The sequence below is a fragment of the Schistocerca gregaria genome, chromosome 3 (genome assembly GCF_023897955.1).
Source record: "Schistocerca gregaria isolate iqSchGreg1 chromosome 3, iqSchGreg1.2, whole genome shotgun sequence".
Classification (NCBI taxonomy): Eukaryota; Metazoa; Arthropoda; class Insecta; order Orthoptera; family Acrididae; genus Schistocerca; species Schistocerca gregaria.
This window is the reverse complement of record NC_064922.1, coordinates 664,668,045-664,681,859: the sequence shown is the minus strand read 5'-3', so window position 1 is coordinate 664,681,859 and position 13,815 is coordinate 664,668,045. Positions and strand designations below refer to the sequence as shown.

Sequence of the window (13,815 nt, the reverse complement as noted above, 5' to 3'; positions counted from 1 at the left end):
TGAACCAAACCATATTCACATACTAATATGCAGCTTTAACATACTAACGCAAACCGTTTATAAATGATGACTATTTTATTTTATGTAGTTCAATAATTGTCGCCCTGTATGTCAAGCATTTCATAGAACTCCGAGTAATTGACTGACGTGGCTGCACCAACTGCCTTCTTTGCATCACGCACGGCATCGTAGTAAAAGTCCCAGTTTTCAAATGTATCCGAAGCAAGAAATTTGTGACAGTTCCTTTTTTAGTTTTCACCTTGTTCTTAACATCTTACGGCGTCTATGCCAAATTTTCACGGGGAACTGCTCGAACAGTTTCTTTTAATACACTCCATGTTGCTTCGGTGGAAGAGTGACGTTTTGAGATGTTTTTGTCATTCATTGAACCGGAATCATTTTATCCATGCTGAGCCATCCTGTAGTGAGCAGTAAACAAATTCACGACGTTTAGTAGATAATGATCTCATCAATAACGACAGAAATCAGTCGTATTAGAAGATTTTTTTGCGATTAGGGCGAAATTTGTTTTGCCCGTCTGTTGTGAAATTATTACGGCATCAGTAATTGGTTATGGGACTGCGCGTGTCGCCACCAGTGATAGTCAGCGGGATGTTGTGTACACGCAGAGGACCCCGCCTTATTAACGAGGAACATCAATCAAATATTTCTTATTCCTTGCGAGAAAAGACGAGTTTTTACGTCCTGTTTTGACTCGTGAAGAAACTTAGCGTCCGTTATATAACATAATCTAGCTAAACGAGGAAGAAGTCATTGGGAGCAAACGTTACATTGTGCTACTCAAGATCGGGCCTCGCTTGTGTTCTCGTCTTCAGTTTCTTTTTCTTGTTTTGTAGCTACCAGATGGTACGGCCACATATTAAATGCAGTGTGGACGTACCAGCAGTGTACAAAATTGATTGCAGTTGTTAGTGAAGTGGTTAACTCTACCGAGAAAAAGAGTAGGGATCCTGTAATGGCACTCGTAACTGAGAACGATAAAGAGGGGTTGTGGAGACGCTGGCCGTTACGTCATGCTAGCACCTGGCGCAGGCGTCGGCGATCAGATACTCCTCTCCTCTCTCTCCACTCGCCCTCTCTCCAGCTTTCTCCCTCCCCGTCCCCCACCGATTTTTAATTTCCTGCCGTAATTGCGGCGGGAGCTCGCGTGACGTCACAGCGACAGCGCTGGCCAGCCTTCTCATCGGTAACGCTGCTGCAGCAAATTCCATGGTCAACACTCAGCTGGAACGGCGTACTGTCATTAACTGTTCCCGTGATTACCATTGCAAAGACCAGTGATGCGGCAGTGAGAGTTCCCTAAACGAATTACTGGACTGAAAAGAAAACATTGTGTGACACTTATTGAGCCTTTATGAGGCAGAAGGCTACGACCAGAGGGAGTAGTTTGATGTACCTCGATAGCCATTCCCTTTCCTCCTGACGATTGATTCACCTTGTGATGTCATCCTATGCAGTACTAACAAAGTTTTATAGTTAATGACTGTTTAGCAATAGCTCATCTCACGGTAATTAATTGAAGTATGGTCGAACTCGCCTATTCCTCTCAAAAACATTTCATGTTTGTTGATAGAGCTTAAGACAAATGAGCATGGGGACTATACTTCGTTCACCGTAGGTTGAAACCTAATATTAACAAATGCCCGCGATTGGTCTTCGTGCGGAAGGTAACTGGGTGCAACTGGAAATAGGTCCTACTTGTCATTCCGGCTTGAATCTTTTTTTTTTAAAAAAAAAGGCTCTGAGCACTATGGGACTTTCAGCAGTCCCCTAGAACTTAGAACTACTTAAACCTAACTAACCTAAGGACATCACACACATTCATGCCCGACGCAGGATTCAAACGTGCGACTGTAGCGGTCGCGCGGCTCCAGATTGAAGCCCCTAGAACCGCTCGGCCACACCGGCCGGCTGAATCTTAGAGTAAGGCGCCATAAATCATCGGGAGTCTTCACAGTTTTTGCCTTTTGCCAATCAGCGTGTTAAATTTTCAGCTCGTGGTGTTCTTGTTTCAGATTTCACCAGACAGTTGCTTTCTCTATCTCCGCCAATTTTGTTCATGTGGTCTTGCCGTTCGTATGCGCTCTGAAAATGCCGAGAGTTCATTTGTGTTCTACAGTGAAACGTGGAAAGTTCCGAGAAAGAGTTTGTGCTCAATGTCTACGACATGCTTTTGGAGAAAAAAATCATATATGGCGGATTTCAGAAATATCATCTGGATTCAGAGATTTCTGTGCCGAGTTTATTAGGTGCGCGAAAAGACAAAACACAACACAGGTAAAATGTGTACTATCGAAATCTCTAAAATAAGCTTAATAATGAGCGCATTACACGTGTCTAACGCAGATGAAACGTCCAGTGTTTGCAACAGATTTTTCTCGTGTTAATTCTCTCTCATATCTTTGGATTTCAACTCAGTCCCTTGCGTAGGGTATTACGGAGTTCTACTGTATGTTATTTCACTGTCTTTGCAAATTGTAGCAAATAATATTTGCAGTTATATTGTTCGCCTCCTGGCCATCATTTTATAAATAACATATACAGTGTATGTGATGTTTCTATTGTTCGGCTTTGACGATACGTAAATTCTGCATCTAGCATGGCGCGGATCGCAGCGGAGGGGCGAGCAGCGCATGTGCAATTAAATGCGCTGTAAGGCGATCCGCGAATTGCAGCGCTCCATCACAAACGGACCGCAATAATCTTAAGTGACTGCACTAGGCTGGGCTTCAGTACGCTCTGCGGGAAGGAGATATCAGTGTGAAACAAACTGGGAGGAGTACATAGCGCAGAGTTTACTTCCGTGTTAAACTTACTATGAGCAAAGTGTAGAAAACAACTGTCATGGCGGTTGTATGTTCATTGATCAGTACAGATAATTAAGCTTTAAGCATATTAGGAGTTTATGACGGATCGGGAATCTTTGCTTTTGTGCGGTTAAATGCTCTACCGACTGAGCTATTATGCTGCCCCAAAATATGCCGTAGGCCTCCCTATTTTGTGTCTACCCTTGGGAGCAATACATAAAATTATGTGTGCGCATAAGCAACCACATTGTGGTTGATGCTAAATCTAAACACGCGATCAGTAGATTCTTTGCATGACGACTGTCCATTTTTCCTCGCAAAGAAAAATGATTTCTTTGGGTGCAAAGTTTACATGCTGTACAATATTAAAAATCCAGGTGTCGTAATTAAGGAAATGTCAGTTTCTGGCCTATATGTTACCAAAGATATATTGGGATCAGAAAAATTCAATACGTTGCGCCATTTCCAACTTAATTGGCCAATCTGGCCATTAAGCGCGCATATTAAAGCGACCCGCCAGATGAAATTAGTGTCAGTTGTTTTCAAAGCTTAGATGTTAGCGCACTAGACTGCTCAGTCCTTGGCACGGGTTCGATCCTCGCTACCGTGCCATAACTAATTTTATATTGCTGTCTTGCTCTGTTTTAGAAAACCAAACGAAGAAACCCCCGCGATTCGAAACCGTTTCTGGCGGGCCGCTTGAATTTGAGCCCCTGATTAGCTAACTTCAGTGCTAATTAACTCGGAAACGGCGCAACGTATCGAATTTTTATCTTAACAATTATTTCTCTTCACAACCTACCCTGCAGCAACCGTACAAACTTTTCAGACTGTTTCTGACCGTCCTGTATAAGTCACTCGCTTTACGTCGCCAATGAACTGGCTTTCTACTTCGAGTACCTTAGTTCAATAGTAAGTAAATACTTTTCCAAATATTAAAGAATGAACATTACGAAAAGCAGGTGTTTACGGACTAAACCCTTCTTGTGTCACCAAAATATAGCAATAATCGAGCGATGTTTACATCTCATTGCTAATTTTAGATTCCTGTTTCGTAATCTCAAGGTTAAATATTAGTTCTTAATTACTCCGATATTTTTGTGTAAACTCGCCGTTTTTCTGTCTCTCACTTGTAGTTATTGTGGATCTTTTTGCAGCCTTTATTTTCAGAGGAGCGGAAATATTTCCTTATTATTATTATTTCTACATGGTACCGGATGTTTCAAAATAAATATCGGGGTTTTAAGGCTTCGTAGCATTTGCTACATTCTACTTACAATTACAAATAATACATAAATGAAACCACAACTCAGACATCTTTGTTTTATGCGCGTACACTGTTTCCTGGTCTTCTGTTACAAAGCGTTAGCAGCAAAGGTGCGAGTAGTGAACAGAAAGCTTTTTGTGTTTTGCGGTTTGCAAGGACTGGATCTGTTTGTTGTTACAGTGTAACGTGCGTTCCGCATTGAGTTCCGTTATAATCCTCCAAGTGACGATAACAGCGGTTGGGGGTATCATCAGTTTGAAGACGCCGGCTGTCTTTGGAAAGAGAAGAGTGCGGGACGTCTAAGAGTGACTGAATAACGTGTTGAACGGGTATGAGAGTCTTTGACGCGTAGCTCCAAGAAATCAGTTCTGAAGGCTAGTCGTGTGCTACCAGTTCTAGTGACGTCTGTGTGGACACGTTTAAGGAGACGCTTATAACTACGTCCTTATCCTTTCCAGGTGTTACAAGCTCTAAAGCATACGAATTACGGTTTACTGGTAAATTTTCAAATGAAATTTTCTTGCATGATGGAGAAGATTTTCTGGATAGTGTCCTCTTAAGTGATGAATCTACATTTCACCTAAGGGGAAATTTGAAAACACTTAATGTGCGCATCTGGGGATCAGATCATCCCCGCGAAATGGCGCAGTTGCTACGGAACTCATCGAAATTGAATGTTTTTTGGACCATATCCCGGCGGAAAGTTTACGAGCCTTTCATTTTCGGCGAAGCAACTGTAGCTTGTGTTTATTATGTTGACGCTTTACAACTATGGCTCTTTTTTTCAGTTGAAAGAAGCTGAGCCAAAGAACTTTATTTGGCAGTTAGATGGTGCGCGTACTCACTGGCTTAATTCAGAACGCGATTGATTAATCGGCTTTGTACCCTACAGCTGGATTGACCGCAAGGAGATGGATGACAGAGATTGTACCAGATTATGTAAATTGAAGGTGGCTGGGGGGGGGGGGGGGGGAGGGAACTATTGATGACTGCTGCATCGGGCTTTATGCGGAATCAGCGACGAAGAGCGAAAATTTTTGTAGGATCGCGACTCGAACCCAGGGCCTGCTGTTTACTAAGCAGCTGCGTTAACTATTGCGCCACCCGGTCACAGAGTCAATCGACAATCCGCGGAATATCTCGACAGGCTCCTCGGCCGATCAACATTCCCACCTAGCGTCATCTATCTGCAGTCTCCATCCATGTCCTCCATGCTCGCTACTTAGAGATTCCCGCAGGAGGTCGGACGGACGTAATTGTGCATCCACCCTGAAGGTGGTGGATTTGTTGATCATCGAGACGAATCTGATATATGAACGTGTGGTGTCTGTTCTTTCGGATACATCCAATGGTGGTGGATACATTGCCATACATTGTATGTGTTTGTGTGGCATCTGTTCATTCGCACATGTTCAAAAGATTCGCCCCGACAGGCAACGAATCCACCATTTTCGTTGCAGATGCACGATTATGTTTGACCTTCTGCGAAAATCTGAAAATAGTGAACATGGAGAACATGAATGGGGGCTGCGGATAGATGGCGTTAGGTGGGAATGTGGGTCGGCGGGGTCGCGTGCCGAGACAGTCCGCGTAGTTGCGGTAAACACTGTGTCCGGATGGCGCAGTGTTTAACGCAACTGCCTAGTAAGCAAGAGATCCGGGCTCGAATCCCGGTCCGGAACACATTTTCACTCGTCGAAGCAGCTGGCACCAATAAGTCCTTCCCTTTCCTTTCCTTTCTCCCCCTCCAACTTCACTTTGCCTGATACGTTTCACAGCTACGGATTCCGCGTGGTGTCTGCCACATCTTACGAAAAATACGTAATTGATCATAAAATACGTAATTGGTCATAATTTAAGACAGCAAGAAAATAGCGAACGGACACTTATGCATTATGTACACATGTTATGAACAACTTGACGTAAGTATACCTTTGTACGTATTCTGTGTAAACTACCATATAATTGACGACATCTATACTATATATAATCATTGTAAGCTGTACTAGAAAATGGCGATAGCCACGAAATAAGCTTGCACTACGAAAGAATAATAAACTCTTAAGTAGCCGACAGGCAGTACCTATTCGTGAAAATGTTCTCTATAAACTTTGGTTTCTGCACGGGGCGAAGGGTAGTGGTGGACAGGGGCCGGTTGAGGTAGCGGGCCAGTGACTTCATCTACGTAGGCGGCCAAGTTCTGCTGGTCACCAGAATGCATTCATATTCAGCGCTGTCAGGCCGATCACATCAAATCAATATGATCCGAGTGTTTTTCTTCTGTTGCTGCTCTTTGATGCGCCAAGGTACAAAGGAATCTCATCACTTGTAAATTCCTTTGTTGTCGCCTGTTTCACGTGCTGTCGTTGGAACAATTATTGGCCTTCTAGTTCCTTTGTTCGATGTGTTTTAACCGACGCGTCACTGGTGTTGCAGGGTATTTCAGAGAAGTGATTCTATGCAAGTGTATTCGGATGTTAACGGGAGATCTGTTTCGCCTCTATCAGCTCGTAAGTAATTCTCCAGAATTATCCCTTACCTTAGAAAGCATTTACGGTGAATCACTGACACAGGAAAGAGCATTAAGTGGCTGAAAAAAAAGGTCTGAGGTTACTATCGTGCATTAGAGGGAAATAAAAAAATACAAGAAACGGATGCACAAAATTCAAGAGTAATACGAACCTCGGTCTTGCAAGATCCTTAAACGTGTACTGAGAATCGAATAGAATGGATTTCCTAGAAACAGAAAATCCTCCTTTTGTCAGAAATCTTCATTTCGTCAGAAAAGTATCCTGTGAATCATGAATGCAGGCCAAAAGGTGCGTTCTGTATTTCTAGATTTCAGGAAAGTGTACCGCACTGCATTGCAGGCTTTAAGGCTGCTAACAAAGACCTGCGCGTACGGGTTCTTTCTCAAATACAGGGTGAGTCAGCAGGAAGTGGTATGGCCACATTGTTGGAGGCACCTTGAGCTTTCAAACGTAATAAGAGTTCAGGAGATGCAAAGAAGCTGTGAAGACCATTTTCATCACTCTAAGTGAAGTGATTTAATTTATTTTAACATGGCAGATTATTAATAACTGAGAAACCACATAGCTCTAATATTAATTCTTGTTTTTTTTCTTTTTTTAAATGTCTAACAAGCGGAACTAGACCTGCCTTCTTAATATTTGGTTACGTCGCATTTAGCAGCTATTAATGCTTCAGTTCGCTGTGGCGTACGTTCATGTAGTTTGTACAGTGTCCTGATGCAGTAACAGCACACTTGACAATCGTATGCAACCGCTCGCTCGACTAAAGATGCGTACCCAAAGACTGGAAAGTTGCACAGGTCACACCAATGTTCAAGAAAGGCAATATGAGGAATCCACTAAATTACAGGCACATGTCATTAACGTCAGTACGCAACAGGATGCTATTCAGGCATCAGCAGCCGACCGAGACACAAGCAGCAATACGGAATTAATCGATTTTGTGACATTTTACGATTTCCTAATGAGGAGCGAATTGTATAGTTTATAATCTGTGTGATTTCGTAGTTTAGTTTCTTGAATTTCGGCGTGTTAATTTAATATTTAATAGACAGAGTTCCCGCGTTTTCGTTGGTGTCGGAAAGTAAACTGCTTTTTTGACATGTTACAAGTTCCTAATCAGGAGGGAATTAGTTAGTCTCACCTGAGTGCTTTGGTAGTTCAGTTTTTGAATCTCTGCTTATTAATCTAATTTATTAGACGCAGTTCTTGTGTTTTCCTTCGTGTCTACAGTAGAGTTCCGCAGCACGTGTCGATTGTCCTTTATTTGGCTGTGTAGTGTAGTTTTCCACACCCTTAGTATGGATAGAGACTGTGACTGCTGTGTGCTGATGCGGGCGGAGTAGGTGACACTTTGCTGTCAGCTGCAGGCTGCGAAGGCTTTGGTTACATAGCTTGAAGCTACAGTGGATGAGCATCACTCTTGTGGGCCGGCCCTGGGGATCCAACGGACGTCCAACACGTCTGAGTTCGCCGATCAGTCCGCACCGGTGGCCAGCCCAGTTACTGCTCGCACTGATGTTGACCTGTCACCGTGGTCGAGTGGAAGATCGCCTCGGGGCGTGGAAGCCGGCGAAAGACTTCCCAGGGGGCCGCACATAAGGCCTCCCCAGCTTGCCTGACAAACAGGTTCCAGGTGCTGTCTGCGGCTGACACTGTCCCTCAGCCAGATGCAGTCGCTTGTTTTGTTTCAGAGGAAACCTCTCAGCCTTCAAGATCCGGACTATCACAGAGAGTGGCACTACTGGTAATTAGGGGCTCCAATGTGTGGCGCCTTAGGGACAAAGCTGCCAGGGAGGGGAAGAAAACCAATGTGCACTCCGTGTGCATACCGGTTGGAGTCATTCCAGACGTGGAACAGGTCCTTCCAGATGCCATGAAGGGCATAGGTGGTGGCTCACGTCGATAGCAATGACAGGTGTCCCTTTGATTGGGAGAGCTCTGTGGTTATGAGTGGCTAACGGATGCGGTAAAGGCTGCCAGGCTTGCTTGCGAGATGAAAACAGAGTTCACCATTTGCAGCATCGTCGACAGGACCGAATGCGGTCATCTCGTACAAAGCCGAGTGGAGGGTCTGAATCAGAGGCTCAGACGGTTCTGCGACCGTGTGGGCTGCCATAGGATGGTGGGGTTTCGGGTTCCACTAAATGCCTCAGGAGTCCATTACACGCAGTAGGCGGCTACACGGGTAGTGGGAGCTGTGTGGCGTGGACTGGGCGGTTTTTTTGGTTAGAGGGTCTCGGGGGAACACAAAAAGGGCTTCAGTCTCAAAGGGTCCATGTCAAACGCAGAAAGAACGTAGGTCCAAGAACTATCGGTATAACAGTTTTAAATTGTTGTAGCTGCGTTGGAAAAGTACTAGAGCTCCAAGCACTAATAGAAAGCACTAGTGCTCAAATAGCTATAGGTACTGAAAAATGGCTAAAACTGGAGATAAGTTCAGCCAAAATTTTTGCGAAAAACTTAACTGTATTCCGAAAGGACAGGCTAAACACAGCTGGCGTGTTTGTTGCTGTTAGAAGTAGTTTACCTTGTAGCGAGATTGAAGTAGATAGTTCCTATGAGTTAGCAGAGCAGAGGTCATTTTTGGCAACCGGAATAAAATAATAATTGGATCCTTTTACGACCTTCCAACTCAGATGATACAATTGCTGAAAGGTTCAAAGAGAATTAGAGTTTAATTTCAAACACGTATTCGACTCATACGGTTATAATTCGTGGTGACTTTAATTTACCCTCGATATGTTCGCGAAAATGCGTGTTTAAACCTGGAGGTACCCACAAAACATCATCTGAAATTGTGCTAACGCGTTCTCTGAAAACTATTCGAGCTGTTAGTTCATGAGCCCTCGCGAATAGTAAACGGTTGTAAAGACACACTTGACCTCTTCGCAAAAAATAATACTGGACTAATAACAGCCATCAAAAAATGGTTCAAATGGCTCTGAGCACTAAGGGACTTAACATCTGAGATCATCAGTCCCCTAGAACGTAGAACTACTTAAACCTAACTAACCTAAGGACATCACACACATCCAAGCAGTATTCGAACCTGCGACCGAGCAGTCGCGCGGTTCCGGACTGAAGCGCCTAGAACCGCTCGGCCACCACGGGTAGCAGTAACAGCCACAAAAATGGATTCAGGAGTTAGTGAACAAAGGGTTGTCGTAGCCTCCAAATCCTCCAAAAATAAACGAAAAGTATACCTACTCAAAGAAGTAAATAAACATTCACTTCCTGAGAGATAATCTCCACTCCCTCCAAATTAACAATGTAAGTGTAGACCAGATTTGACTTAAGTTCAAAGAACCAGTATCGGCAGTTATTGAGAGATTTATACCAGATAAATTAACAAACGACGAAGCTGATCCCCCTTGGTACACAAAACGAAAAAAACATGCCAATTTTAAACGGGCGCAAAATATCCAAGACTGGCAACCATTTCCAGAAGCTCGAAATTTAGCGCGGACTTCGATGGGAGATGCTTCTAACAGTTGCCACAAGGAAGCTTCGTCTCGAAACCTGGCAGAAAATCCATAGAGAGTCTGGTCATATGTAAAGTATGCTTGCGGGAAGACATAATAAATGCCTTCCCTGCGCGATAGCAATGGAAATTCTAATGACGATAGTCCGGTTAAAGCAGAGCTACTGCACACAGCCTTCCGAAATTATCTCACTTAGAAGACGAAGTAAATATTGCAGAATTCGAATCGAGAACAGCTGCCAACAAGAGTAACTTAGAAGTACATATCATCGGAGTAGTGAAACAACTGAAATCACTTAATAAAACCAGATCTTCCGGTCCAAACTGTATACCAATTAGGTTCCTTTCGGAGTACGCTGATGCAATATCTCCATACTTAACAGTCTTATACATCCGCTTTGTTGAGAAAAGATCCGAACCCAGAGACTGGAAAGTTGCACGTGTCACACCAATATTCAAGAAAGGCAATAGTAGTAGTCCACTACATTACAGGCCCATATCATTAACATCCATGTACAGCAGTTGTGTTCAAACTTTATGAATTACCTCGAGGAGAACATTCTATTGACACACAGCCAACACGGATTTAGAAATCATCTTATGGGAAACACAACTAGCTCTTTACTCACAGGAAGTGTTGAGTGATATTGACAAGGGATTTCAATTTGATTCCATATTTCTTGAAGCATTTTGACACTGTATCACACAAATAGATTTTAGTGAGATTGCGTGTTTGTGAAATATCGTCTCGGTTATGTGACTGGATTCGTGACTTCCAGTCAGAGAGGTCAGAGTTCGTAGTAACTGATGGAAAGTCGTCGAGTAAAGAAGAAGTGATTTCTGGAGTTCCCCTAGGTAGCGTTATAGGCCCTCTATTTGTTCTTATCTATATAAACTATTTAGGAGACATTTTGTGCAGCAGTCTTCATCTACATCTACATACATACTCCGCAAACCACCATACGGTACGTGGCGGAAGGTACCTCGCACAACAACTAGCAACTTCTCTCCCTGTTCCACTCCCAAATAGAACTAGGGAAAAATGACTGCCTATATGCCTCTGTACGATCCCTAATCTCCCTTATCTTCGTGGTATTTCCGCGAAATATAAGTAGGCGGCAGTAAAATTGTACTGCAGTCAGCCTCAAATGCTGGTTCTCTAAATTTCCTCTGTAGCGATTCACGAAAAGAACGCCTCCTTTCCTCTAGAGACTCCCACCCGAGTTCCTGAAGCAATTCCGTAACACTCGCGCGATGATCAAACCTACCAATAACAAATATAGCAGCCCGCCTCTGAATTGCTTCTATGTCCTCCCTCAATCCGACCTGATAGGGATCCCAAACGCTCGAGCAGTACTCGAGAACAGGTCGTATTAGTGTTTTAAAAGCGGTCTCCTTTACAGACTAACCACATCTTTCCAAAAGTCTACAAATGAACCGAAGACGACTATCCGCCTTCCCCACAACTGCCATTACATGCTTGTCCCACTTCATATCGCTCTGCAATGTCCCGCCCAAATATTTAATCAACGTGGCTGTGTCAAGCGCTACACTACTAATGGAGTATTCAAACACTACAGAATACTTTTTCCTATTCATCTGCATTAATTTACATTTATCTATATTTAGAGTTAGCTGCCATTCTTTACACCAATCTCAAATCCTGTCCAAGTCATCTTGTATCCTCCTACAGTCACTCAACGACGACACCTTCTCGTACACCACAGCATCATCAGCAAACAGCTGCACATTGCTATCCACCTTATCCAACAGATCATTTATACACATAGAAAACAACAGCGGACCTACCACACTTCCCTGGGGCACTCCAGATGATACCCTCACCTCCGATGGACACTCACCATCGAGGACAACGTACTGGTTCTATTAAGAAGTCTTCTAGCCACTCACATATTTGGGAAGCAATCCCATATGCTCGTACCTTAGTCAGGTGTCTGCAGTGGGGCACCGAGTCAAACGCTTTCCCGAAGTCAAGGAATATGGCCTTCGTCTGATACCCTTCACCCATGGTTCGCAAGATAACATGTGAAAAAAGGGCGAGTTGCATTTCGCAGGAGCGTTGCATTCTAAAGCCGTGCTGATGCATGGACTGCATTTTCTCTGTCTCAAGGAAATTCATTATATTCGAACTAAGAATATCCTGTAACAAACCAATGTTAAGGATATTAGTCTGTAATTTTGAGGATCCGTCCTTCTACCCTTCTTATAAACAGGCGTCACCTGCGCTTTTTTCCAGTCGCTCGGGTCTTTACGTTGGGCAAGAGATTAGCGATAAATGCAAGCTAAGTACGGAGCCAATGCAGTAGAGTACTCTCTGTAAAACCGAACTGGAAACCCATCAGGACCTGGCTATTTATTTATTTTCAACCCATTCAGCTGCTTCACAACCCAAGGGATGACTATCACTATGTCCTCCATACGGGAATCTGTACGAGACTGAAACGGCAGTATGTTTGAACGATCCTCCTGCGTGAAAGATTTCTCAAATGCTAAATTTAAAATTTCAGCTTTCGTTTTGCTGTCTTGCGGTTATCGAGTAATGAAATCATCAGAACATCAGAAAAAAATAACAAAACGATTTATAAAAGATATCCACATGGTGTGAAAATTGACAATTGATCCAAAATAATGAAAAGTGTGAGTTCATCCACATGAGTGCTAAAAGGAATACGTTAAACTTCGGTTACACGATAAATCGGGCAAATCTAAAGACCATAAATTCAACTAAATACCTAGGAATTACAACGAAAGAGTAGGTTTTATTTGCAGAACACGTAGATGATGCAACAGGTCTACTAAAGAGACTACCTACGCTACATTTGATGGTCCTCTTTTGTAGTACTGCTGCGCCGTGTGGGATCCTTACTAAATAAGATGAAATGAAATCAGCGTGATCCCCATCCGGGGAAGTTCGGCCGCCGAGTGCAAGTCTTATTTCAGTTGACAGCACACTGGGCGACTTGCGTGCCGGTGATGACGATGAAATGATGATGAGGACAACGCAACACTCAGTCCACGAGCGAAGAAAATCTCCAAGCGTCCGGCAATCGAATCAGGGCCCGCTGCATGGAAAGCAAGGACGTAACCACTCAGCTAAGCAGGCGGACACTAGATAGGATTAACAGAGTACATCAAGAATGCTGAAAGAAGACAAGCACGTTTTGTGCTATCATGAAATAGGGAAGAGAGTATCACGGATACGCTACAGGATTTGGAGTGGACAGTGTTAAAATAAATGCGTTTTTCGTTGCGGCGGAATCTTCTCACGAAATTTGAATCACTAACTTTCTCCTCCGAATGCGAAAATATTTTGCTGACGTCAACCTACATAGGAAGAAACGATCATCATAATAAAATAAGGGAAATAACAGCTGGCACGGAGAGATATAGATGTTCGATATTTCCGCGCAGTATAACAGAGAATTATTGTGAAGGTGGTTCGATGAACTCTCTGCCAGGTGTTTAGGTGTGATTTGCAGAGTAGGCATGTAGATGTAGATGCTTTGAGAAGTGATGGTGATTCTGAATAAGAAACATCATATGAATGTATGTCTTGTTCTTAACAATTTCCGAATAAGCTGTTGAAAACAATACAAATGGAGGCGATATAAAGAAAAAACTGTGATCTAATGTTTTGTTTTATTGTGTACATTTCCTCACAAAAGACGTTCATAGAGTCCACCG

At 43.3% G+C, this 13,815-nt stretch overlaps 1 protein-coding gene across 3 annotated transcripts in view; it reads left to right on the top strand.

The window, feature by feature from the left end:
- LOC126356325 (calmodulin-binding transcription activator 1) overlaps positions 1 to 13,815 on the top strand; it is a 1,852,577-nt gene that overhangs the window by 1,397,043 nt on the left and 441,719 nt on the right. The window lies entirely within an intron of this gene.